General features: G+C 35.0%; 1 pseudogene; it reads right to left on the bottom strand.

The window, feature by feature from the left end:
• Window positions 1-12819: 12819 nt before the first annotated feature.
• Window positions 12820-13446, bottom strand: LOC105545693 (annotated as a pseudogene).
• Between the last annotated feature and the right edge of the window lie 548 nt (window positions 13447-13994).

Genomic DNA, 13994 nt, shown 5'->3' on the forward strand with positions numbered 1-13994 from the left:
ACTAAATGCTTGGTATGAATTATTTAAAATGCATATAAAATGACCCATAGTAATTCTTATTCTCGATGGCTGAAAATGAAGAAGACTGAATATTATCTTTTTTCTGAAGAGAGTTTCAAGGAGATATTAGGAATTCCCCAAAATAGATCTTTGGAGTTGCGGTGTTAGATCTACACTTTGTTGCTTTTGTCAGTAGATTTTGATTCTTTTGTCATAAATGAAGCACAGTTGCCCTTTGGATACTTCAAACATTATTTGGCCAGAATGACATGGCCTCCCAAATGCTGCCTTATACCGAAACAGAGAAAATAATCTCAATTAGAAAAATTCTACACAATAATTTTCAGCAATCACAATCAGATTTACAGTGGATATTCTGGTACCTTTACATTTGCACAATTTCCTTTTCCTGCAATACATTTTAATCAGATACTTTGTACCCAGTTGTACTCTTGTCTGAAACCTTCCGAAGTGCTGTTGTTGCCAAGGAAACGATTTCCTTGCTATCTGTGCATTCAGCAGTCTCACTGTCTGGCTCATTTTTCTGCCTCTCCCTTTCACTCATTCCAGGACTCAATTGGAAGCTTTATGTCATTGCCTTAGTTAAAACACATTACTCTCCTCCTCGTTTAAAAATGCAGAATACAAGTTTCAACAACGACTTCCTACCATATTATGTTTTCGTTTTGTGAAATAAAAGGAAGAAAAGTTTTTAATAAGAGAAACAACTTTTGTTTCATGTTTTACTTCACAATAAGCTGAAATGTGTATGATGTCTTCTTTTTGATTTCCTATCTAGATAAGTACTAGGAAAGTCTGAAACAAGTGCTTTTTGAGTACTTTTGAGCTCTGTCTGTTTGCATACACAGCATAAAAACAAAAAAGTGAAAAGGAGGCACTCACATGACAGCAAACTTTAAAATAGTAAGCTGGGTTATGGTTAAACATTGTGTAAACTTCTTGCCTGCTTACCCTCTCACACCCTTTCCATTCCCTAAAGTCTTCCACTGAAAACATACTTCATTGTTAGCCCTTTCGCAAAATGCACTTGTGAACATTTTATATAAGAAAAAAAATGCCCCACAGTCTTTGATGACAGGATTGATTTTCTTCTAACAAGTTATACAGGCTTCACACATTGAGTAACACCACACCCAGAATTTTGCAAACATAGATGAACTTCCCAGGATGTGAACAATGCCTACTGAAAATAATGGGAAAATAAGAATTTGATTGCTGATAAAATAAAATTCAGGAAAATCTAATAGTTACAGACTCCTTATACACACACACACAAGCACACACACATATACACACACATAAATATGCATGCTATTTATCATTACATTGTTTATATTTTATACAAGTACACAGGGCTGTGGCTGTTTTATGTCATAAATTAGATATTTTCTTAAGAAAAATGCTTTTAAATTACAAAGGTCATAGAAATTGTTTTTCTTCAAATGTATACACACATAGAAAGATGTAAAAACTTGATCCACTGAAATGCAGAGAGATATGACTCCTTCTGGATAGCTAGGTTTACCAGATGGCTAATGATTGCTCTTCCTTTCAGAAAGTTTTAATTTCAGTCTTGTAGAACTTAATTGTCTTGAAATATAACTTTTAATAATGATGGGTTAACTCAATTTAAATTAATTTTCCTACTAAAGACAAACAGAAACACTGGCCAAAATATTGGTTTTGTTTATTTTATACTTTTGAGCATCCCTTGGGACTGCAGGAAGAGTGTAAGGGAATGAAAATTTAAGTTCTGAGTCTTCCAAGAAGGAGATGACCCTGGTGAGTATCTCAGATTCACGTTTCAGACTTGTGACTTTTCTAGACTCATACACTTCAGAGTAAGAGATCAAAATTTTTCCAGCTATCACAAAGACAAAAACTCTAGGTTTGACTTAACTTATCACAGGATTCAGAAGCAAAAATAAATAAGCATTTAACTCTCTGAAGGAAAGTTACAAGATTTAGAGACTCAAATTATCCATGCATTTTAGGAAACATTCCGGACAATGCCTGATATTCAATAAGAAAAGTTAACCTTGAAGAAAGCAAAAACTAAATGAAAATTAATAATGAAGAAAAAACATAATAAACACAACACAGACAGATATTGGACCAGTTTTAAAATAACTGAGAAATTTGTTTAAAAAATTAAATGAACATATGAGGAATGCCAGTGGTCAATAAGTTACATATGAAAAAAGATCTAATGGAAATTTAGAACTGAAATCTATAATATGTAAAATTAAATACTCAAGAAAGAATGTGTTTTAAAGCAGGTTACTAAACTGAAAACTAGATCAGAGGAATTTGTCAAGACTGAGGCAAGAAAAAAATAAAAAGAAGGAAAATACAGAAAAAAATTTAAGAGACATAAAAGTTCAGTCACTTAGGCTGGGCACCATGGCTTATACCTTATAATCCTAGCACTTGGGGAGGCTGAGGCAGGCAGATCACCTGAAGTTGAGAGTTTGAGACAAGCCTGGCCAACATGGTGAAACATTGTCTACTAAAAATACAAAAGTTAGTCAGTCATGGTGGTACATGCCTGCAATCCCAACTACTCGGTAGACTGAGGCAGGAGAATCACTTGAACCTGGGAAGCTAAGGTTTCAGTGAGCCGAGATCACACCACTGGACTCCAGCCTGGATGACAGAGTGAGACTGTTTCAACAACAACAACAACAACAACAAAAACTTATGCCATGTACGTAATTGGAGACCCCAAAAGAATGTATAGAAATGATTAAAAAGAAGCAATGTATGAAAGGATAATGGTCCACAATATTTCCAAAATAATGAAACCCATCAACACAATGATTTAAAAAATGCTACAAACACTAAGCAACGTAAATAAAAAGAAAATCACACCTAGACTTCAAATAAAACTGCTGAAAAGCAAAGAAATTGGGAAACCTTAAAAACAGCAGGAACTGAAAATAAAACATATACATGCACACAACTATCTACTATCACAGAAGCTATAATAAAACTGGCCGCCAATTTTTCAACTAAAACGTAGCAAGCCAGAAGAAAATTGAATTAGACATTTTAAGTACTGAAAGAAAATAACTGCCAAGCTAGAATTCTAAACCCAACAAAATTCCCACTCAATATTACAGAAAATAAAGATATTAAAAACAAACCTACACAACAAAGGAGTAGATAATTAAAGCACATAATAAGAACACAAAAGGTGCAAGAGATTTTAATGAAACCAGAATATTACTGAATATAATGCAAGGTTATTGTAAGGTTATTGCATCTTGGAAATGGTAACTGTACTGATTTGTATTAGATATTAATAAATCAAGAATGCATGTTTTAATCTCGGGAGTAACTACTAAAAACAATAAAATAGTGTGTAGTAACAACCTAATACAAAACAATATAAAATAATAAAAAAGGTATAATGAATAAAGAGAAAGTAAAAGGTGTTAAAAGGGACATAGAAAAAATATGACAAAGAACATATAATGAGACAGGTTATTTAAGCCCAGATAGTTCAGTGATTACATAGTGTATTAAAGATTTTAAATAAATGACAAAGATTACCAAGGCAGATAAAAGAAAATAAAGAGAAATTTCTCACAAGAGACATAACTGAAATAAAAATGTTGAAATGAAAAATGTGAAGCAAGATATTCATACAATCCAAAATAAAATAAAGCTGGTATTTTCACATAAATATCAAACAAATGAAGACTTCCTTGCAACAAGCATGATAAGTTAAAGGACATTTCATACTAATAAAATGGTCATTGTAGAAAGAAAGCATCAACTCTTAATTTGTAGGCAAGTAACTAAATGCCTTTAATATTTAAGCAGAGAAAAATAGAACTAAAAGGCAGTTCCACAATCAAAATAGAGGATTTTAACATAGTAAACAGGAGACAAAGAAAACAAAATAATTTATGAGGATATAGTTTTTATGTGCATCAATTTTGTTTAACTTAAGGTTTAATGAACATTTATCAAGCACCTACTATGCTCTAGGTAATATTTTAAGTATTATATCTAGTCATACGATGATATATAACACAGACAACTCTCTTAATTTCATCAGCCTTATATTGTAGTGGGGAGAAAGGAGCAAACGATTCAATGAATAAGATAATTTAAGATGATTAGTGCTATGAGGAAAGTAAAACCAAGTGCTGTAATAGTGGGCAGATGTGTGTGTGGTGGTGGCCTACTTGAACACAGGAAATTCAAGGAAGAATTCTCTGAGGAGATTACATTTGAGCAGAGACCCTTCTCTTTGGAAAAGGAGACAGACACCTTTAACGAGAGTGCACTAATATAAATTAACACATGTTTGAAGTGTCAATGATCATATCTTATGAATATAATGAAGATATATTAGAGATGTTACTTTCAGGTAACTGTCACACAATCTTAGCTAGAACCTCCAATTCTGCTAATATCACAAATATAAGACCAATGACTGTTGGACTGTAGTAGATGTTGTTGCTGTTTTGCTTGCGAGATAGAGGAGGATACACACTTTGTAGGACTTTTGAAGTACACCTGTTCCTCTCAGCTTCTTCACATAAGCAAATGAAATGTTTTGTAACTCTGGAGTTATAAAGGCTTATACTTTTGAGGTACAATAGACAATTAGTTTCTATTTCTATGTGATTGAGCTGAACACAGCTGGAGGTACCATAGAAAGTAGGTTGGGTAACCATATTCTTTCTGCTTCAATATATCTTCATTGCTTTTTAGTAATCTTATTATTCACTGCTGAATAAAACAGCAAACCTGCATTGCCTCTAATTGTAGCCTTTCTTTTTTAGTTGTTTTCTGTATTATGTGGCAGTTGGGGGAGGATAGGCTACAGAAAATCCTGCCCTATGGATCTCCCTCCTTTTTCTGAAATTTATGTAAGAGAAAATCTCTCCTTGAGATGAAATCAACTAATCCTTATGGAGCTCAATGGTTTTATTTGGAGGAGAGTGTTGGGAAGCATCCAGAACATACCAAAAAATAAGTCAAAACATCAATCACTAATTTTAACAGTTGTCTTCAGGTGGTAGGATGTTGTATCATTTTTTAAAAAGTTTTTTGCTTTTGTCACTATTTTCTACATTTGGTAAGGAACACACAGTGCTTTTATAATACAAAGAAAAAGACAAAATGTTAAAAATTGAAAATGACGACATTACCCAGAGAATAATTGTTAAGTTGCTAAAAGACAGAAGGCAACGACAACAAAGTTAAAACATTGATAAAAACAAACATCAGTTGCTTGCTGTTGTTGGCTGTCACAGTCTCAATTTCTATAACTGGTGTCAGCTGGCTGTTTTCCTAGGCATTTCAAGGTGAACACATGTTCTGATGTAAAGGAAAAAAATCAGAGACTATCATTTCCCCATTGTGTATTTTTGGCATCCTTGTCAAGTCATGTTTTTTGTTTCGTTCTCTGTTTTATTGGCCATCAGCAGGCAGCTCTTAGGTGAGAATCCTAACCAGTGAATTTATACACTTTGTTTCTTTTGCACAGTGACCTGAGGAAAAGCTGTCCGTCAAGTGTAGTTATCAGTCCTTTGACGCTTGGCAGTATTGTGCTCAAGTGTTATCTGCCAAAGATGGTCTTTTGCTCTTTGCAACTAATTCCAGCTTCTGCACTGATCTTGAATCTTGTAGATCCCCAAAAGCTGATCTCTGAAGAAGCACACATTTTAACATGTACATAAACACATAGAGGTGCACACTTAGACAAATTCTGAACCCTGGACGTAAAAGGAGAAATGTGAGAGAAGGGATAAGAGGAGAAAGGAGAAAATAAGACGGGGAAGTGAGAAAAGTCAGATGAACAAAACTAAAATAAAACATAGGCATATCTAGAATCAAGTAATTTTGAAATAGAAAGTATGCTTGTGAATATATTAAAAATATGTATCATAATAGGATGAAAAGCATGCCAAAGCTTGTTTAGCTTTTCATAAGTTTCATTTTAATCTCTCCTGCTATGACAAAATATACACAATGTTTCCCTTGCCATTATTGGTGTCATTTGCAACCAATACATAGTAATGAATTATTTTTCTCTAGAAAATAATGGAATCATTTAAGATTTTTATTAATTCCTTTTTACTGGGTATTACATTCTCCCTATAGAGATCTTTATATAAAATTATAGACCCATGGAAAGAAAACAAACAATATAAACCATTAAGTGATAGAACCCAAATATTAGTAAATCCTCTATTTTAACCATAAAATTGGAACGTTATTGCTATTATTGCTTTAAGTCCTGCTAGCTTAGTTACTCTTGTCCTATTGCCGTTCTCTGTTGAGTAAGTTCTTGTCAGCCAAACCACTAAAATTCACTTTTGATAAATTTAAAAAGGCACTTTGCCCTGTAAAAGCATGTTATGCCTTTAAAATCAGATATTGGAAAGCCAAGGAAAAGGCAATCTGTGGAGACAGGTGTAATTTTACATAAATAAATTGTAGAGTTTAATAATAGACGTACTTTACCTGTGCTCTGTGGGATAAAACTGTCCTCATAGTCTAAGTGAATTTCAGAGCTGGAGCAGACTGCTGAGAGTGGCCAGACAGATCTCTGGGCTGCTGGAGCCATTTTTAAAATTGTGTTTTATTGTGATAAGAACACTTAACATTACATTTACCTTCTTAACGAAATTTATAAGTATAAAATACATAATTGTTGACTCTTGGTACAGTGTTTTACAGCAGATCTTTAGAGCTCATTCATCTTGGTTGACTGAAAGTTTATGCCCATTGGTTAGTAGCTCCCCATTTCCTCCTCCCTTCAACCCTAGGAAGTCATTATTTTGTTCTTTGATTCTGTGAATTTGCCTTTTTTAGATACCTCATGTAAGTAGAATCATATGGTATTTGTCTTCCCATGACTAGCTTATTTCACTTAGCCTAATATTCTCAAGGTTCATCCATATTGTCACGTATTGCAGAATTTCCTTATTTTTAGGGCTGAGTAGTATTCTATAGCATATGTATACCAGCTTTTCTTTATCTATTTATCTGTCGATGGACATTTAAGTTGTTTCCATATATTGGCTGTTGTATTATATATAGTACTGCAATGAACATAAGAGTGCTAATATTTCTTTGGAATCCTGATTTCAATTTTCTTGAATAAATACCTGAAAGTAGAATATCTGGATAAGTAGGTCCTGTTTTTAATTTTTCGAGGAATGTCTATATTATTTTCCATAGCAGCTGCACTATTTTGCCTTCCAACCTTGTGCAAAGATTTCAATTTCTCCACATCCTCACCAACACTAGTTGTCTTTTTTGTTTTCTTTTTTTTAAATGAAAGCTAAATTTACAGATGTGAGGTGATATTTGATTTTGGTTTTTATTTGCATTTCCCTGATAATTAGTGATATTGAACATTTTTGTTCACATATTTGCTGCCCATTTGCATGTTTTCTCTAAATAAATGTCTGTTTAAGTTCTTAACCCATTATCATATTAGTTATTAGTCATTTTTTTCTATTTTTAGAGGATTTCCTTATATATTTTAGAGATTAAAGCCTCATCAAATACGTTCCTTGAAAATATTTTCTCTCATTTCTTAGGTTGGCTTTTCACTCCACTGAATTTTTCCTTTGCCATGCAGAGGGTTATAGTTTGATTTAGTCCTACTTTTTAATTTTTAATTTTGTTGCCTGAGCTTCTGGTGTCAAATCCATGAAACCATTGCCAAGACCAATGTCATGAAAATCTTCTCCTATGCTTTCTTCTAGGTGTTTTATTGTTTTGAATCTTACGTTTAAGTCTTCAATCAATTTTGAGTTGATTTTTCTGTATGGTGTAAGATAAAGGTTCAATTTTCTTCTTTTTCATGTTGATATCCACTTTTCCCAATACCATTTATTGAAGAGACTATCCTTTTCCCATTGTGTATGCATTTCACCACTGTCAAAGATCAGTTGGCCTTATATACACGGATTTACTTCTGACTTCTGTATTCTGGGCCATTGATTCATATGTCTATGTCAGTGTCATGCTGTTTTGATTATTAGAGCTTTGTAATATACTTTGAAATCAGAAAGTGTGACACTTCAAGCTTTCCTCTTTGTCAAAATGCCTTGGTTATTCATTGTCTCGTGTGATTGCATACAAATTTTAGAAGTGTTTTGTCTACTGTAAAAAAAAAAAATCCATGGCAATTTTGGCAGGAATTACATTGACTTCCAGTGGTATGGACATTTTAAAAATATTAATTCTTCTAATGTATGAACATGAGCTGTCTTTTCATTTCTGTGTGTCTCGTTTAATTTCTATTATCAACGTTTTGTAGTTTTTGTTATATAAAATTTTCACCTCCTTAGCTAAGATTATTTCTAGGTATTTTATTTTTTAGTGCTATCATTAATAGGTTAGTTTTTCTAATTTTCTTTTTAGATAGTGGTCAGCATATAGAAACACAACTAATTTTTGTATGTTGATTTTTTTATCCTTCAACTTTACTGAATTTGTTAGTTCAAACAGTGTGTGTGTGTGTAGTCTTCTGGGTTTTCTATATAAAAGATCACATTGTTGGCAAACACAGAAAATTTAATGTATTCCATCCTGATTTGCATGGTTTTTATTTTTCTTGGCTAATTGATCTGGGTAAACTTTTAGCACTACATTGAATACAAGTTGAGAGAGTGGACATCCTTACTTTGCTTCTGATTTTAAAGGAAAAGTTTGTAGTTTTGCACCATTGAGTATGATTTTAGCTGTGGGCTTTTGATAAATGGCCTTATTGTGTTGAGATATATTCCATCTATTTCTAGTTTCTTGAGAGGTCTTATAATGAAAGGGCAATCATTTTGTCAAACACTTTTTATGCATCTGAAAAGCGGATGATCATGTGATTAGCTTTTATCCTGCTAATGTGGTTAAATCACATCAGTTGCCCTTTATATGGCTAACCATCCTTGTATCCCAGGGACAAATTCCCTTTAGTCATTGTGTATGATCCTTTTAATGTGCTGTTGGAGTTCAGTTTGCTTGTATTTTTTTGAGAATTTTTGCATTCATATTCATTCTAAATATTGGCCTGTAGTTTTCTTTTTTCATGGTGTTTTTAATCTGACTTTGGTATCAGGGTAATGCTGGCCTCATAAAAAGGAGTTTGGGTGTGATCCCTCCTCTTTGACTTTTTGAAGAGGTTGAGGATTGGCATTAATTCTTAAAATGTTTGGTGGAATTCAGCAGTGAGTACATCATTTCCTGGGCTTTTATTTCTTGGGAGGTTTTTGATTACTGATTAAATCTTCATATTGGTTACAGGTCTATTCAATCATTTTTATTTCATAAGAAATAGGTAAATCTTAGGAACATATCATTTGCCAAGACTAAATCATATACATTTTCCCTTTGCCATACAGAAGGTTATAGTTTGATTTAATTCTAGTTTTTATTTTTTGTTTTTGTTACCTGTGCTTTTGGTATGTTATTGTGTTGCTGTTAATGTCCTTTTGTTTCAATTTAAAGAATTCCCTTTAGCAGTTCTTGTAAGTCAGGTCTAGCGATGAAAAACGTCTTCAGTTTTAAACTGGAATACTCTTTATCTCTTCTTATTTTTGAAGGACAGTTTCACCAAGTGGAATATTTTTGGTTGGCATTTTTCTCTTTTAGTACTTTGAATATATCATCCTATTCTCTTCTGGACTGCAGTTTTACTGTATAAAAATCTACTGATAGGGTTCCCTTAAATGAGACAAGTTACAATTTTCTCGTGCTTTCAAAATTCTCTGTTTTTGACACTTGACAACATGATTATAATGTGTCTTGGTATGGATTTCTTTGGGTTTATCTTATATGATATCCTTTGAACGTCTTAGAATAGATGTATGTTTTCTTCCTCAGATTTGGGAAATTTTCAGTTATTATTTCTCTGAATAAACTTTCTTGTTCTTTCTCTTTCTTTTCTTGGATTTCCAATATGTGTATATTCAGCTGTTTGATGGGTCTCATAAATTTTTAAGCTTTCTTCACTCTTTTATATTCTTTTTTCCTTTCACTCCTCTAACTGAATTATTTCCAGTGACCTATCCTTGAGTTCACTGATCCTTTCTTCTGCTCTATCAGTGAGCTGTTGCACTCCTCTAGTGATTTTTTCAGTTTAGTTATTTTGTCCTTCTGTCACATGATTTTCATTTGGTACATTTTATATGTTCCATGTCTTCGTTAAAATTCTTCCTTGTCCATGAATTGTTCTGTTGTCCTTGGTGAACATTTTTATGAGAATTATTTTTAATTCTCTGCCAGGTAAATCATATAGCTCCATTTCATTAGAGTTGTTTTCTTGAGATTTATCCTGTTACTTTGAAACACTTTGCCTGATCCTTGATTTTTTTACTCTTTGTGGCATTGTTTGTACATTAGATAAAGCAACTACTTCTATTCTTCACAGACTGGCCATGTGTAGGAGGTGAGCCCTCTTGCCCCTGCCAACACTCAGCCTGGCCAGAAATTCTGGGGACCTCTACTCTTTCCCTCCCCTAGAGAGAAGCAGGCAGCTATAGTTTTCATCTGTTCACAGTGAGCTGGCAGGTGGGGATGAGGGAGGGCTATGGTGTCTAAAGGCTGAGCTTCCATCTCCATTCTCCCCCAGGTGGGCTAGACCATGTTGAACCCAGCAGACCTTTCATATGTTAGAGCTTTAAGGTCGGTGAGATAGATACTAGTTGTTTTTAAAAAGGCCCAGAGAAGCTGATGCACTAAATACATGGATAAACTCTTTCCTTCTATAAGGGGAAGCTGAGAGCTAGAATTTTTCATCTGCTCACTCTGTGATGAGCAGGAGGGAGGATCAATTGCATCTAGTAGATCAAACCATCTTCCCCCTTCTGCCCTGGGCAGGTAGACAGGTCCAGACCTATCAGAGCTCCAAGACTGGCAAGACAGAAGCCATTTCTCTGAGTAGTCCCCATGGAAGAGTTGGGATTCTAGACATAAGGACCAATGCCCCCTTTCCTGGGTGAATCTGGGAACTTGAGGGGTTCTTCCTGATTGTGTAACTCTGTGCTGGGGGCAGAGTCTCTGGCAAGAGGGTGTCTTCAATTGCCTTATGGGCTTCAGTGATTCTGGTATTATATTTTTCCAGGGCACAAGAGCCTTTCAATTAATTTCTGATTTCTCAAAAAATGAATTTGACCATAAATTCCTCCCTGTCTGGAGACAAGGAGGTTCCAGGGCTTCCTACTTTACCGTCTTGCTGATGTCACTTCTTGCTGGAGCCATTTGTAATACAAGTGGGTCAGACAAAGTTTATTTTCTAGCTTTTTAAATTTAAATTAAAGACACAGGTTGAGTTTTGGAAATGTTATTGATGTGGGTCTCCAGCAGGAAAAAAAATAAATAAATAAATAAATAAATAAATAAATAAATAAATAAAGGTTTTAGGCATGTGAATCAACACCATCACTCTGTTTCATTTATTTACTTATTTTCTTTCACACAATAAATTGCTTTTATTTTGGTATGCATCAACATCTCAGCAGTTAGGAGTCCTGAACAGAAAGTGGAAAAATGCAGCAATTTGCCAGGAAGTCAAGCCCGCCAATTTCAGACGTCTGCTGTGTACACTGAATTCTTCCTCAATCCCTGCTGAGAATCTTGAAAAGCAGCAGCACCGAAACCAAATATGCACTGAATTCAAGGTTTTTTTGTTCCAGTTTTCAGATTCCAAACTAGACCCCAATAGATTGCAAGGACAACCAAATGAGAGCTCTGCTTAAAACTTCTTCAATTTTTAAAAGCAAAAGCAATGCCAGGAAAAGAAAGCAATTTGGAGAGATCATGTGTGCTTACAAGTGTCTTCATGTGGCCTTTCTCCAGGTTTAACCGCCAAGGACTCTCAGAGCTGGCAGGTCTGAGTAACCCTGGTTGACTGTTCTTTTTACCTTATCAAAACTTGAGCTAAAAATTATATCAGCTGCTTATGACAGCAAAGGGTGACAGGGCTGAGAACCTAATATTCATTTCCCAGGTTGGGGAAGAGTGAATAAATGTAGTTTTAAAACAAAAAGAAGGAGGTCACAGACTCTTTCCAACCTTACCTGATGACTTCTAACCAAAGCACAGAAGTGAAATGGAAAGTGTTGGGTAGTGACAGTGCAAAAAAGGAATTGAGGAAGAGCGAGGAGAAAGCAGCACGTCTCCATAAAGGTGGGGGAGAAAAGATGTAGGAAAAGTCCTAAATTCCTCACCAAAAACCAGTCTCAGAGGGGAGCAGAGGAGGTATAATCTGTGCTTCTGCCGTCATTTAAGACCTAAAGAAAGAAACCAAGGGTACACACAAAGTGCTCCACACACCAAGCAGTAATACCGCAGGCTGCAAACTTGAAACTTTCCTATCTACTCTAACAAGCGCCCCCAGGCTAGAGGGCTGTTGCAGGTAGGGTGGGAAGCAGGCAGAGGAATAGGGGGAGAAGGCCGGGACCCCAGACCTTGTCATCAGCAACAAGGTGATTGTGTGATGTGTCTTTTTACAGTTGAATTAGATATGCCCCACTAGTAATGATGGGAATCAATTTAAATATACTTTCTTGATCCCAGAAGCTCAACTGTATGGACAGTTGGTTACACTTGACAGGATAATTTGTTACAACACAACTTACATATTTCAAATGGACAAAAAATTAATATCATTTATGGTATCTTAATATAAATATCCTTTGAATAGAAGCTTCCTTTCCAGCACTTTGAGGTCTAAGGATGTATCTAGAAAATCCACTACGGTGGAAAATGAAGGTTGCTTAAATGGAGTAAAGGGGAAGGGGAAGGGCCTGTGGCTTTTCTTTTTGATTAATTGCTGGAACATTGTCCTTCAGGCATCTGAGCCAGTTTTGTGTTTTCTTTAGATGTCATTAGGCACCAAAGCTCTTGCAGAACAACTTTGAAGCTATGTGAATTCTGTCCTTTTGCTAGCACTATTTGGCTCTAGGGTCCACAACTCAATTAGAACAATTAGCTCCATTCATATTCACTTTTTTACAAGTCTCACAATGGGGGCTGCTTCTGAGTCTACAGCTTCACTTTCTATTTTAAGGATGTGTATTCAGTTTTCATAATTTGTCATTTAGAGGAATAAAACAGCATGAGAGGAGGTTCAAGTATATAAACTGAAACTGGTAAAAAAAAAAAAAAAGATATAACATTGGCAAGCTTTTTAACATAAGCAGGCTAATTTTTTTTATAAAAGGCACTGTAAATTTCAGACATTGACATTTATAGCCATCTTGTAAGCGTTATGTCTTCATCATCTACTGGACCTCAGCTAACAGTGCCATCTCCTACTCCTTTCTGGTCTTTGAGTTTTTCCATCAGTTGGAAATTGCCAGGGACTTTTACTCCAACGCTCCGGGTGGTTCCCATGGGTGGGAGCCCCCATATTGCATCACTGTCACTTGAAGGCCAGCCTGTTTCAGGCATTGATAAAAAGGAGGAAAATGGAGTGTAAAATTGTTATTTTACACTGAGAACTTAAATGAATTATCAACTGTGCTATCTGCAGTTGAACCAAGGACTCTCATCAGTGTTCAGATGATGTGTTTTGGGGGATTACAGGATAGAAGAACACTCAGTAACAAAGGACAGTAGAAAAGACTGTGAGAGAAAAAGCTGAAATAGAAGGAGATTTAACTTGGCAGCAACCACATTTTAGATATAAGGCTTGACATCTGAATATCATCCTCCCTCTATTCTCATTGCTGACCTAAGATCTCAAACAGTAGAAATATTTTGAGATTTATATTTTACGAAGCACTTAGTATGACACTAGGCATGAAGTAGACACCAAATCACAGCAAGTATTGTTATCCACATGTGTTCTAGGCTAGGTGTTCAGGTGCTGCATCATGCATACTTAGCACTATTTAACCAAAATAAATGGAAGCATCTCTTTAGGGTCAGTCACCTGTCAGGTTTCTACTTGGAGAAACTACAGTAATCCACTTCCCCTGGAAATGTAATACCCTTTC

This window comes from Mandrillus leucophaeus, unplaced genomic scaffold, assembly GCF_000951045.1.
Source record: "Mandrillus leucophaeus isolate KB7577 unplaced genomic scaffold, Mleu.le_1.0 Scaffold336, whole genome shotgun sequence".
In the NCBI taxonomy this organism is placed as follows: Eukaryota; Metazoa; Chordata; class Mammalia; order Primates; family Cercopithecidae; genus Mandrillus; species Mandrillus leucophaeus.